This window comes from Callospermophilus lateralis, unplaced genomic scaffold, assembly GCF_048772815.1.
Source record: "Callospermophilus lateralis isolate mCalLat2 unplaced genomic scaffold, mCalLat2.hap1 Scaffold_63, whole genome shotgun sequence".
NCBI classification, from domain to species: domain Eukaryota; kingdom Metazoa; phylum Chordata; class Mammalia; order Rodentia; family Sciuridae; genus Callospermophilus; species Callospermophilus lateralis.
Genome location: NW_027514713.1, coordinates 3457103 through 3470594, shown reverse-complemented (window position 1 = coordinate 3470594; position 13492 = coordinate 3457103). Strand labels below are relative to the sequence as shown.

Genomic DNA, 13492 nt, shown 5'->3' with positions numbered 1-13492 from the left:
ACATAATTAGTGGGGCCCAGTTCAAAATGAAATTGTTGGTCCCATGTTAAAATATTATTAGGAATTTCAAGACAGTGACAACAGAGCATTTGACCAAGTCTGGGCCCTTCTCAGTGCAGGGTCCTGTCCAGCTACTCAGAGTACACTCCTGAGACTTCAGTCCTGCAGTTACATGTGGAGAACAGGAGTCGCAGAAATCAGTTTCCAGGAGAATTCAAAGAGTGGGATGCTCCATGTTGCAGGATCCTGTGGAGGGAACAGGGCAATTGCTTTTCCATCCTTAACCAAGCAGGCTCCTGGAGGAAGTGGGAAGTCAGCACCACCCTGAATTAAAAAAAAAAAAAAAAAAAAAAAAAACCTTGAGTTACACAGAAGGAATAAAGAACATTATGGGCAGTGCAAACAACATGAGTGAAAACCTGGAGTCAGAAATGAGCCAGGAGTGAGCCAGGTAGGAGACCCAGAGACAAAGGGGCCCCTGCACAGTTCGTTTATCAGTCCGGCAGAAGCTGAGGACTCCGCAGGTGCCCTCAGAGACCTCAGAGCTGGTCCCTCCCCCACCCAGCCTGTCCCCAGGATCTGCATCTCTCTGCTTTACTCTCTCCTTCCACCCAGGGACATCCAGGACACTCCTCTCTCCTCCCCACATAGAATAGGGATGAAGAGTGGAAAGTTCTCAAGGTCAAGAGGAACCTCCCTACACTCACCTCACCTGTGTTCCCTTCCCCCGTTAGTCCCTCTCCCCTCACCACCAACTCCACTTTTTCTTACTTTTCTCCACAGCACTGGTCACTGGCTGATGTACACATTTACTTGTTGTCCTGCCTTCCCCTGGTCAGATGGAAACTCCCCCAGAGAGAGGGATTTCTGTCTGGTTCCTGACTGCAGAAGCTCCTATGAAGATCAGGGCCCAGCCTCAGCAGACTGGCTCCACATAGGCAAAGCTCATGACCCTGTCTACACAAAAGTGCAGCTTTAGAGACTCCTTCCTCACTCCCACCCCAATGAGCACTTATTTGTGGCTTGTGTGTTGCATGTACTTGTGTTTATTGCACTTGTAGGTAGCAGGCCCTTGCCAGGGTCATCAGACTGGGCTGTAGGCAGACAGACGCCATTAGGAAGGGCTAGGCCAACTGTTGCCCCCCCCCCCCATTTGGCTAAGGACATTAGTGTACAGTGCTACCCAGTATTTTATAGTGAAGGCCATGTGCCCTAGTTTACTCCTGTTGCCCCCGTGTCCTGTGTGGTGACTCTCAGAAGTGTCTTCATCAGGACATAAGTGAAATAGTTTCCTTACTCACCCTTTCCTGTCCCCGACTCTGCTGGCAGCATCCTTCTCCCCTGGGACACACCCTATCTTGTGTGCTGTCATAGCATACTCCCCCTGATGGCCACCTTTCCATAATATTCCTGGAGGCCAGACTAGAAGTTCAAGATGCTGAGAATGTGTCACAGTGTGCTGCTAGATCTAACTAGATCTAGCTAGATCCCTCTAACTAGATCCCACCAACTCCCAATAGCACCATCACAGGGACCCAAGTCTTTAACACATGAGCTTCTGGGGGATATTTAAGATCCAAACCCATGACAATGCATGTTTAGCTTAAAAAGAGTGTGTTCATGAAAATGACAGCTTAATTCATCTGTTTTAAATCTGTTGGGTTCAGCAGAATGCCTGTATCCAGGAACTGCATTGACAGCAGGGATTTCAAGCATGTGCAGAAAGGGTTTTTGGAGAAGGGTCTCACATAGGCAGTGGTGTGCTCTGCCTCTCAGGGCCTGACTCAGAGCTTCTCTTTGACCTCCTTGGTTTGTCTGTACATACATGTTAGGACACTGTCATCACTATCCTTGTAAACTCTTTTACAAATCAGCAGAGCCCAGTGGAAGAGAAAAGGCTTTGTTGTAAGCCCTGCTGGTATGCCTGGCTTAGGCTACACACATCAGGGACATGACTCGGCCAAGCCACTCACAAATGCTAATCATCTTCTAAAGAGTCTGACTCTTATCAAGTACTCGGCTCTTATTAATTTTGTATAGAGTTTGTTTTGATCCAAAGAACACATAATTCAAAGGTACTAGTCTAAATGAGTAAATGCATGTTTCTGGAATTTTCAGCCCAGAGAAATATGGGTTTATGTTTTGCTGGGGGTGTGGGTGAGGGTGGGGCAAGTACCAGTGGTCACTGTACACATCAGTCAGGTCTTTTGGCAGGTTCTCAGGAAAGGAAACTATTTCATCATTCATTCCTGTACTCAATACAGACTTCAAGCTGATATGTACCATGTGCAAGAAAGACAGTGATGATGAAAGAATAGGACTCTCACAGACAAGGATCATACCCACCCCATTCACCCCGGAACATTTGCAATGTCTGGAGACATTTGTTTTATTCTCACACTGAGGGTGTACCAGTGGCAACCAGGAGAGGCTGGGGATACAGCTAAACATCCCATAATGCCCAGGACAGCCCCCACCACAAAGAGTTAGTTAGTCCCACATCAATAGCACTGAGGTTGAGAAGCCCTGCCACACCCAATGGGGAGCCACAGAAGGTTTCTGAACAAGGCTGTCTCAAAAGAATGTGGGTGCCAATATCCTCATGAACTTGAGAGGAAATTAGATAACGAGAATATCTCACTTTATGCATGAGGAGAGTCCCAAAAAGCTTTGCAGCAATTGTTGTTTGAGAAATTTGATCCCATTTTTTTAATTTTGATGAAGCTTTTTTGTTATAATTGATTTGACCCATTCATGCATCTTTACCAGCAGCTAGGACACCACCCGTTTTGTATTTTCTATGTCAATTACTGGAGCACTGCACCTTTAGACTAATTTGCTGAGCGCTTTGTTAAGGAGCTCCAGAAAGGTTGTCCTGACCTGGGACCATGACTCTTCAGTCTCCCAGAGACCACAACTGGGCTGATGAGCTTGTAGCTGGGAAACTTCTTACAGAGTTGGTCCAAAGTAGTTTTGTCAAACAAGATGAGGTTATTGAGCTCATCACAAACTTGCCTTTGGACCACATCCTGAATCCTATTTTTAATGCACTGTAGTAGCTGCTGACAGATGAATCTAGGGATCTGTGGTGCTGGGGTTGAGAACCTCACCTCAGAACCCAGGCTCCCCTGCAGCATCTGCTCAGTGGGCCTCAAGAGGGGATTGCAGATTTCTCTGTGGCACTCTCTGTTGCTGTGTTCTTCCATCTGAAAAGGTTCACTTCAAGGTCAGTCTTTCAAGAGGGGAAAGTCCAGAGTTTAATTTAATTTCTCACATGAGTTAAATGTCACATGATTACAGGCACTACAGTAAATTATATATATATATATATATATATATATATATATATATATATATATATATATATATATATCTCCTTGGACGAAATCTAGAGACTTTCAAATCTCTAGATTTGACTGAGAATAAGCTACTAATGCTCCCTGCCCTCACTTAACACTGGGCAAAAGCTGGACTAGACCCTCAGATCTACCCTGAGGCTCCTCATTTACACAGAAAGAAAACAGGAAAAACTTGCCTTTGGTCCAAAGAGCCTTTTTTGAAGCAAAGCAAAATAATCAAGTTCTTATTTTTTTTCCCTCCAGGTACTGGGGATTGAACCCACAGGTGCTTTCCCATTGAGCTACACCCCCAACCCATTTTATTATTGTCTCAATAAACATACACACACACACACACACACACACACACACACACACACACACACACACATTTTGAGACAGAGTTTTGCTAAGGATCCTCAAACTTTGAATCCTTCCTGTCTCAGTCTCCCTAGGTATAATCATGCCCAACTTATGTTCCCCTTATTAATTTAAATAATAAAAATGCAAACTGCCCTGCTTAGTTCCCATTTTTAATAAAAATGATACCAATGACAGTACGGTTCTATTCTATACCAGTGAATATCAATCAAGGTTACTATGTCACCCCCAGGGGACATTTGGCAATGTCTGCAGATATTTGTGGTTTGTCCCCACTGAGGTTTGCTACTGGTATCTAGCGAGTAAGGGTCAGGGATGCTGCACAACATCCCACAATGCACAAGATAGCTGCCCACGCCCCAACAAAGAATTTTCAAGCCCCAAATGGTAATAAAGTTGATAAACCCCAATATAGACTGATGAGAAAAAGCAAATCTTCTCAACTGCAGGCACATGATAAATACCACTCTCTTACAACTAGATCCTGAGCCAAGCTAATTGTACATTTGAGAGATGTTTACACCAGTCCACTAAAACATATTTGTTATAAAATCACTAGAGAATACTGTCTTCCAGATTGAGCAGATGTGAGACAAATAACATCCTGTTCATTTAGTAAGGGCCAAGCCAGGGGCTACTTGCTACACACGCCTGGGATTTTTCTTGACAGTTCTGCTGGCTCTGTTTTTATTAAGTGGCAATTCCTGGGTCATTTATAAAACATGCCTTATCTCCTGTAATGCCATCTTTTTGTTTGGTGTGGTTTTTGAATTCCAGGCAAACCATGCCCAGTAAGTCTTGGACAGACATTCTTCCTGTCTGGGGTATTTTCTTCCTGTCTAGGGTATTTTAGTTACTGCCCTAAAGTTTGCAAAATGTTCTTTTTCCAAAAAGATATTATTGAAAATCAATAAACTGCTGAGTAATGGAAAATGCCAATTAGTGACTTTTAAGATACAAGGCGTTTTTACTAAGAGAGTAGCCAAATAAGTCAACCCCAAATAAAATGGACTCTGAGGTGGCCCTTAACATTCACATGTGATCTATGTTGTAGAGATTGTCTAAAAGAAAAGTGATCAATATATCAGCCATGAAAATAAACAGTAGCCCATCCCAAAAAAAGGAAATTAGGCAGTGAGCCTAAAATAATGTTTAGCTAACTTCACAATTCTTCTCTGTTACCATTCCATTTTATTTCTGTAGGACTGAGAGGGACATTGGAGTTATTTGTGAGTCTGCAATGTCTACCTGCATCTGTTTGGCTGGAGAAATGAGATCAAAGGCAGTAAGGATGTCTGCTGGAAAAGCATGTGGGTAAAGATGAGCAGGGTGAATAAGCATTGATTTTGATGTTCTCTATTTATTTTTAAAAATTTTTACAAAAAGGCCAATTATAGAAAATTTGTGATTAATATATCTGACATTTCCCAAAGCAGTTAGTAGGTCAGCTTCTGTTTTATCAACGTACATTTTTGTGTGCAGTGAATATTGCAGCTACCCTCCTAATTTCTAAATTTCTAAATATTTTATTTCCATTTTTTCCTCCAAGGCATGGGGATATTTCCCATGAGGGTACCTTATCCACTGCAGATGTTTCAGAGAAGAGCATTGTATCATCCCTCTTTTGAACCACCTATAAAAAAGAGTGCCTTTCACCCAAAACAAAGCCCACTGTCATTGGGTCTTGATTATGCTATTTCCTCATCTTAGAATGTTGTCCCCAAGTCATCTGCTCCCCAGTTAACTCTGTGGCTTCCCTGCCAGCTCATCGTTCCCAGTCTGGTAAACTATCCATCCTTCAAAACCCAGTTCAATACCACTTTCCCTAACTTTCTCAGAATAATTTACGTTCTCTCCATTCTTCTACCACAGGATCTCCAACATGCTCTATTGTCACTGACATAATTGTTCAAGTTGCCTCTTTATTCTTGTAGATAATGAGATCCTTAAGTGCAGGGAGTTCTTGCTCCTCTGATCTCTTTCAACTTCACCTGGTTGAAAGAGACCTAGTAATAGGGCCCTCGTCAATAAGCATCAGCATGTGAGTATCAACTAAATGAGGGACTAATGAGGCCATGGAAAGGTGCCTAGTGAAAGAAATAGGAAATAATTCATCTATCTGACATCCTTCCCCCACTAATTTAAAAGCTCTTTCTGAGACATATCAAGTTTCCATTTATGAGTGACTTGGTCTCATGTACCACTGGTACTAAATGTATTATACCAAACATGCTGGAGTTGGGCAACCTATTATTATGTATTTGTTAATATACAGTAATATAGTGTCAATGTTTTTGTATATATTGAAGCTTGACTTGTAGTCAGCTTATGTAAATGTTCCATGTGTTCTTAAAGAGTGTGTATTCTTTGGTTACCTATGAAGTCTCTTTCCTATTCGATTTTGGATTTGTCAGTTTCTCCTTGTAATTCAATCTTTGTTTTATGTTTTTTGAGATCATGTTGCCACATCCATATGAATTAAGTTAATATATCTTTCTGACTTAAAAATCTCACTATGGGGCCGGAACCAGGCGGCGGCCGGAGGAGGAGGAACCAGGCGGCAGCCGGAACCAGGCAGCGGCCGGAGGAGGAGGAACCAGGCGGCGGCCGGAGGAGGAGGAACCAGGCGGCGGCCGGAGGAGGAGGAACCAGGCGGCGGCCGGAGGAGGAGGAACCAGGCGGCCGCCGGAGGAGGAGGAACCAGGCGGCGGCCGGAGGAGGAGGAACCAGGCGGCGGCCGGAGGAGGAGGAACCAGGCGGCGGCCGGAGGAGGAGGAACCAGGCGGCGGCAGGAAGGTGGCGGCCGCCTGAGGAGGAACCAGGCGGCGGCCGGAACCAGGCGGCGGCCGGAACCAGGCGGCGGCCGGAACCAGGCGGCGGCCGGAGGAGGAGGAACCAGGCGGCGGCCGGAATCAGGCGGCCGCCTGAGGAGGAGGAACCAGGCGGCGGGAGGAAGGCGGCGGCCTGAACCAGGCGGCGGCCTGAGGAGGAGGAACCAGGCGGCGGCAGGAAGGCGGCGGCCGCCTGAGGAGGAGGAAGAACCAGGCGGCGGCCGGAACCAGGCAGCGGCCGCCTGAGGAGGAAGAGGAACCAGGCGGCGACCGGAACCAGGCGGCGGCGGGAACCAGGCAGTGGCGGGAACCAGGCGGCCGCCTGAGGAGGAGGAACCAGGCGGCGGCCGGAACCAGGCGGCGGCCGGAACAGGAGGAACCAGGCGGCGGCCGCCTGAGGAGGAGGAGGAACCAGGCGGCGGCCGGAACCAGGCGGCGGCCAGAACCAGGCGGCGGCCTGAGGAGGAGGAACCAGGCGGCGGCAGGAAGGTGGCAGCCGCCTGAGGAGGAGGAGGAGCCAGGCGGCGGCCGGAACAGGAGGAACCAGGCGGCGGCCGGAACAGGAGGAACCAGGCACCAGGCGGCGGCCGGAACAGGAGGAACCAGGCGGCGGCCGGAACAGGAGGAACCAGGCGGCGGCCGGAACAGGAGGAACCAGGCGGCCGCCTGAGGAGGAGGAAGAACTAGGCGGCGGCCGCCTGAGGAGGAGGAGGTACCAGGCAGCGGCCAGAACCAGGCGGCGGCCGGAGGAGGAGGAACCAGGCGGCGGCCGCCGGAGGAGGAGGAACCACCAGGCGGCGGCCGCCGGAGGAGGAGGAACCACCAGGCGGCGGCCGTCGGAGGAGGAGGAAGAACCAGGCGGCGGCCGCCGGAGGAGGAGGAAGAACCAGGCAGCGGCCGCCTGAGGAGGAGGAAGAACTAGGCGGCGGCCGCCTGAGGAGGAGGAGGTACCAGGCAGCGGCCAGAACCAGGCGGCGGCCGGAGGAGGAGGAACCAGGCGGCGGCAGGAACCAGGCGGCCGCCTGAGGAGGAGGAACCAGGCGGCGGCCGGAGGAGGAGGAGGAACCAGGCGGCGGCCGCCTGAGGAGGAGGAACCAGGCGGCGGCCGCCTGAGGAGGAGGAACCAGGCGGCGGCCGCCTGAGGTGGAGGAACCAGGCGGCGGCCGCCTGAGGTGGAGGAACCAGGCGGCGGCAGGAATGAGGCGGCCACCTGAGGAGGAGGAACCAGGCGGCCACCTGAGGAGGAGGAGGAATGAGGCGGCGGCAGGAACCAACCAGGCTGACTTTGCCGGCGCCGACCTCCGCGCCCCCATTGCCTTATCTCCTGGCAAGAAGGAAGCAGAGGCTTCCACCACCCACAGAAGCCCAGACCCGCTGCCTTCCTCGAGGCGGAACAAAGCTGCTGCCCTTGCTGCCGACCTTGCAGACCCCAGCCCTGCTTCCTTACCTCGCCGGGTGAGTAGTTTTGCTTGTGTATAACTACCCCACAATAGACTTTTGTCATTTAAGAGGGCTGCAGGAAATCTTTGCCTGTTATATTTAGGAATACAATGACAAGGAAAGTGTGAGTTTCTGCATGGGTGTACTCATAGCTATGTGAATTGAGCGCTTGACCCACCACATTCATTCACTGACTGCAGAACCATGTCCTGTGCACCTGACAGAAAATATGTGCAATATGTATCTCAGCAAAGCTAAAACCATCACCCATCACAGACTACTCCAACTTCTGAGAAAGTGTGGGAATCAGTAATCTTTATATTCTAAGGGTCTCCCTATCACATGTAACCATATAAATATATATGTGATATCATTAATTCTAACATGTGCCTTTTATCATCTCTAGAATCAAAATGTACCATCCAATAAATGATGTTTTCAATCACTCTTAGACAGGCAGCAATTGTGATGCAATTATCACTGCTTGGGACTGCATGAACTTGTCCATTGCTCTTTATATTGTGATGTACGATAAAAATCCAAGAACAAAAAAAAAAAAAAATCTCACTATGATTCATCCTTATCACTAATAGTGATATATATGATCTATTTTGGGTTTCTATTGGCTAGCATTTACTAGGTATGTCTTTTTACTTCCTACATTTCTCTCATATTAATTTTGAGTGTGTTTCTTACAAAGATTTTTTAAAGGATCCAAAAATGTATCTTTGATAAATTTGAGTCATTTATATTTATTGTGACTAGAAAACTATAAGGATTTTAAAAATACTTTCACTCTGCTTTTTTATTGCTTCTTTTTCCTTATTTCCTGCTTTTAATTGGCTTGGTCAAATCTAGTATTTTTCCCTTATGTGTTTTTTTTTAATTTATGCATTCTATTTCACTCTTTTTTTGGGTATACTAAATTTTTTTAAATATGCATAAATTATTTAAAATATCCTTTGGTTTACTAGTAGTTCTTCTAACATCCCCAGTTGTAAGGACCTTGGAAGCTTTAACTTCCCTCATCCTCTTTAATCTTCACATCATTTTTCATTGTTTATAAGTCCCCTAAAATTAGTCATTGTTATTGTTTTATGCAGGATTAGACTAACCAGTAGTCACTTTTTTTTTTCTTTTTTGCTCACCATTGCTCCGGCTCCTTCTTGGGTTGCATTTGCTCTTCATGGAGCATATCCTAGTATGTCTTTGTATGAGGATCCGTGGGAGGATATTCTTGCCATTTGTCTGAAAATAGCTTTATTTTCCCTTTCTCTTGGATGATAATAATCTGGATGTAAAGGTTGGACTGCCAAACGAGCTTTAGTGAGGCATGTTTATAATCCCAGCCCCTTAGGAGGCAGAGGCAGGAGGATCTGAAATTTGAGGCCAATCTTGACAACACGGCAAAATCCTGTCTCAAAATAAATAAATAAAAAGTTTGTTGGGCAATATTCTTATCTGGGCACTTTGATGAAGTGTTTCCAAAATCATTAACCTTTTCTTGCTGAGGAAAAGTCTGCATTCACCCTAATTACTGTCCTTTCTCAGGTTTTCCTTGTTTTTTTAGTATTCTGCAGTGTCACCACAATCTATGTCGATTATTTTTCTTTGTCTTATTTGAGACTCATTTAGCTTTTTTCAATCTTCAGGTTCTATGTGTTTTACTAACTCTGGAAAATCTTAACTATTTTTCCCTTTGAATATTGTTTCCCTATCTACCCCAAATTCCACCCTCTCTCAACTTCCCAGGATCATCATTTCTTGGCTTATCTTTTTTCTGCATCTCCAGCATCTTCTACCTCTTATGGTAACTCCCTTGATATATTAACATGCTCTAACGTCTTTCACCTAAAAATAAAATATAAAATAAAATATTCCCTTGACGGCAGAACTCTCCTGAGCAGTCTTTTCTCTTTGCTGGAAGTCATGGACGGACTTCTTGATGAATTTGGCTCGACTTCTTTCCAATTCCTTATTGCCCAGTTACTCTTCATTTCCCTTGAATCTGGCTTTTGTCCTCACCAGCCCAAAGACACTGTCATTGCAAAGGTTGGTGATGACTTCATGTAACCGAATCAACATTGAGTGCTTATCTGATTGGACCTCTTTCCAGTATTTAACAAGGTGGCCCATTCTGTTCCTAAAGCACTCTTCATTTCTTGACTTCTAAAATACTTTACGTTCTTGGTTTTCATTAAATGTGGAGCACTGAGGATATGGAGTTAAACTTTCTTTTCTTTGTTTTATGCTCCCTATTCCTAATATCTTTTATCCTTTAACATAATTTAAATACCATCTATATGTCAGGGATAGCCAAAAGTATATCTTTAGGCCTCAGCCCTCCTCTAAGTCATCAAAGCTGTGTGAAATCCTTCTTAACATTAACAATTGGGTATCATGGGAGTCTTTAACCTTAACCTATCTAAAGCTGATTCCTTACTTTCTCTCCAAAGATTGTCTTCCCCATCTCGGCAAAGGGTATTACTGTCCAACTAGTTCCAAGGCTAGAAACTAGGAGTCATTCCTGATTCCTCTCTTCCTCAAAGACCATACGCATTCTATGATAAGGCTGTGGAAATTACTTCAAAATATCTCGTCTCTACTGCCAGCCTCCCGATCTCTGCCTCTGCTTTTCTCAGCTAGACTACTACATAGTATCCAAATCTATTCCACCATTAATATCCTCCATTTTCAAGGCAGTGATCAAAATAATCTTTTTAAAAAAATCATCTTTATACTGACATCCTATAATAATTTCTTATTGTACCTGGATTAAAACCAAATCCTTGCTCATGAATAAAGTCTTCAAGATCCTGTGTGACTTTCTATTCCTGCCTTCAACTTCATCTCAGTTCCTCTCCCTCTCATTCCTCATGTTCTAGCCATCCTGGCTGTCCACTGGACAATCACACCAAGCTGTTTTGTTCCTGAAAGGCCTCCATACATTCCTTCTGCCTAGAATGGTCCCTGTTCTTCTCCCCACAAAACTAGCTCTTCTCTTCTTCCAGGTTACCTTCCAAGTGAGGCCTCCCTGCCCATCCCAGGTAATACTGGGCCCTTTTTTGCCTCTCTGGCAGTAGCCACGTCTTTTTCCCCCCACAATCATTTATGTACAATTTTTTTTGTTATATTTCTATTATATTTATTTGATCTTGCAATCTCAGCAATTTATTTATAACCAACTTTGCCGCCAACTTTCAACAAGACATTTTTACTGGTGGGTGCTTTTAGTACCAGGTTCAATCTCTGTGGGTCTCTGAGTGAATCATGGCATTTGACCTATGTGAAATGCTCCCGGGATGAGTTCCCCACATTCCTACAAGGAGTACTCTGTCATACCTTTGTAGAACATGCCTCCATTTAAATGACATACAACTTTGAGAGATTTTTTTCACATTTTTCAGAAAGAAAACAGTATAAACCAATTTATATGTGATTAGCTTAACTACCAAAAGATAACTATAATTTAATTTTATTGCATAGAAACCATGATCATAAGTTGTTTTATTAAAATTTATTATCTATTTTCTTTGCTGCTTTTACTTCTCTGTGAGTTCCATTAGGAGGGAACCAGGTTTGTTTTCCTCACCACTTTATGTACACCCTAGTATGTATATCTAGTATGTATGAATGAATGAAGAAGTCATAGGGGTGCTGTTTTATCTTAAGCTGTGCTCTGATGAACATCTTCCCAAATTGTGACCATACTTGTAGTCCTGATTTTTTTTCATTAAAAGCTGTATATAGATCTCCCAGTCTATTAAAAATTAATGTCTTCATTTCTTTTATTTGTTAATTAAGGTTTAAAATTTCCAAAGGCCTAAAAAAAATCAGAACCTTTTCATATAAATTTGTATACCTCCAATACACTGCAGTGGTTCTTGGCTTACCATGGCCACATCATTTGCTCTGCTCTGAAGTTCTTTAGTGCCAGAGAACAACTATTTATTTTATTTTGTTTGGTTTTTGTTTTAACTCATGGCTTAATATATGATCCTGTTACAGGAGGACCTGTACCTGATTAGTCAGAGATAAGACCATCCTTACTTTGTGATATGTGGAATATTTAACAACTGGTTGAGCACCAAGCAATGAGAACAGCACTTTGGTCAACCAGGAGGGACTTTCAGCTTACCCTCCTGGAAGGCACAGCAAGCCCTGATGAGTATAGACCTCTGGGGGATGTAATTCCATGGATACTATTGGTAGCCTGTATTTTCAGCCAACTCCTTTACTTTCTTTTTAATGCCTTTATTTGTAAGTGGCTCAAAGCCTTGGAAACTTTTAATTATCCCATAATCATGTCTTATTTATACCTGACTGAATACTCTACTGATGGTTGGAACAACTTCAGTCAAAAGGGCACAGTAATTGAGTTCTGCCTTCCGGAACTTGCTGAGCTAAATGCAGGTTGTAGCCACTGACTCAGGCTAATTTGGGCTCTACACACAGTGCCTTGTTCTGGGTGATGGCATGGCTCTGTAATCTCACTGTTTCTCCACATTCCTTTCTGATTGGGGCATGGTGGATTAGTGGAGGGTTTCAAAAATCAAAGCCTATCTCTACTTTCTCCAGATCCATTTGCAACTGTTCCTCACTAGAAAAAAAAATGGCAGTGGGGATGGCTCCTGCTGAGACCGCTGTTTCTTAATTTCACCCATGCATTTAACACAGGAGACTACCGCCTCCAGATACCTGAATTTGTTGACACTTTTCTTCTCTTTGGAACACAGGTCCACACATTCTGAGGCCCACACTGGTGTGAATACTGTGCAAATTTCATGTGCGGGCTCATCGCCCAAGGAGTCCGGTGCTCAGGTAGACATGGAACTTTCTTTCTCCATTTTCCATCATGGAAATGTGCAGCCATGTTGAGTTAGCAGCTCTTCAGAGCTAGAGACTCTGCCTAGATGAACTAAAAAAGTCTAGCTTCCTGGAGGGTTCAAGGCCTCTCTGTACTCAATGGGGAGAATGTTCTTAAGGGTTTGCAAAAATGAAAAGGAATATCTCATGTTTATGCAATAAAGGGAAAAAAAAACCCTGACAAGTATACTTCCTTAAGACTTAGGTAGACCTCCCCAATAGAGAGTAGTCCTTAAAAGAAAAAAAAAAATTCAATGAATTTTTATAAATAGAAAAGCAATACTTGTTTCCCATCCCATCTTACTATAAAAGGCAAGACATAAAAAATATAAAAATACTAGTAAGTATTTGCTACAGGCACAGGTTAAACATTTTCTATTTATGATGTCATTTAGCCTCACCAACAAACCCTAGGGAAGATGCAATTATCTACCATTAAATGAAAAAGAAAATGGAGTCTTAGAGCTCATTCTTAATTGCCTCTGGCCACATGGTGAGTGGTGGAACATTGATTCAAAGCAGCCAGATTCCAAAGCCCAGGTTCAGTATTTTTCTGTCATCAGATCAATAGTGAAACCACTTACCTTAATTTGATATTTCATATTTTCAAAGTAGTTTGAAACCTGGCTGTTTTTC

The 13492-nt window shown here is 44.3% G+C and overlaps 1 pseudogene; it reads left to right on the top strand.

The window, feature by feature from the left end:
* The window catches only part of LOC143389532 (beta-chimaerin-like), a 101764-nt pseudogene that overhangs the window by 72791 nt on the left and 15481 nt on the right, over nucleotides 1-13492 (top strand).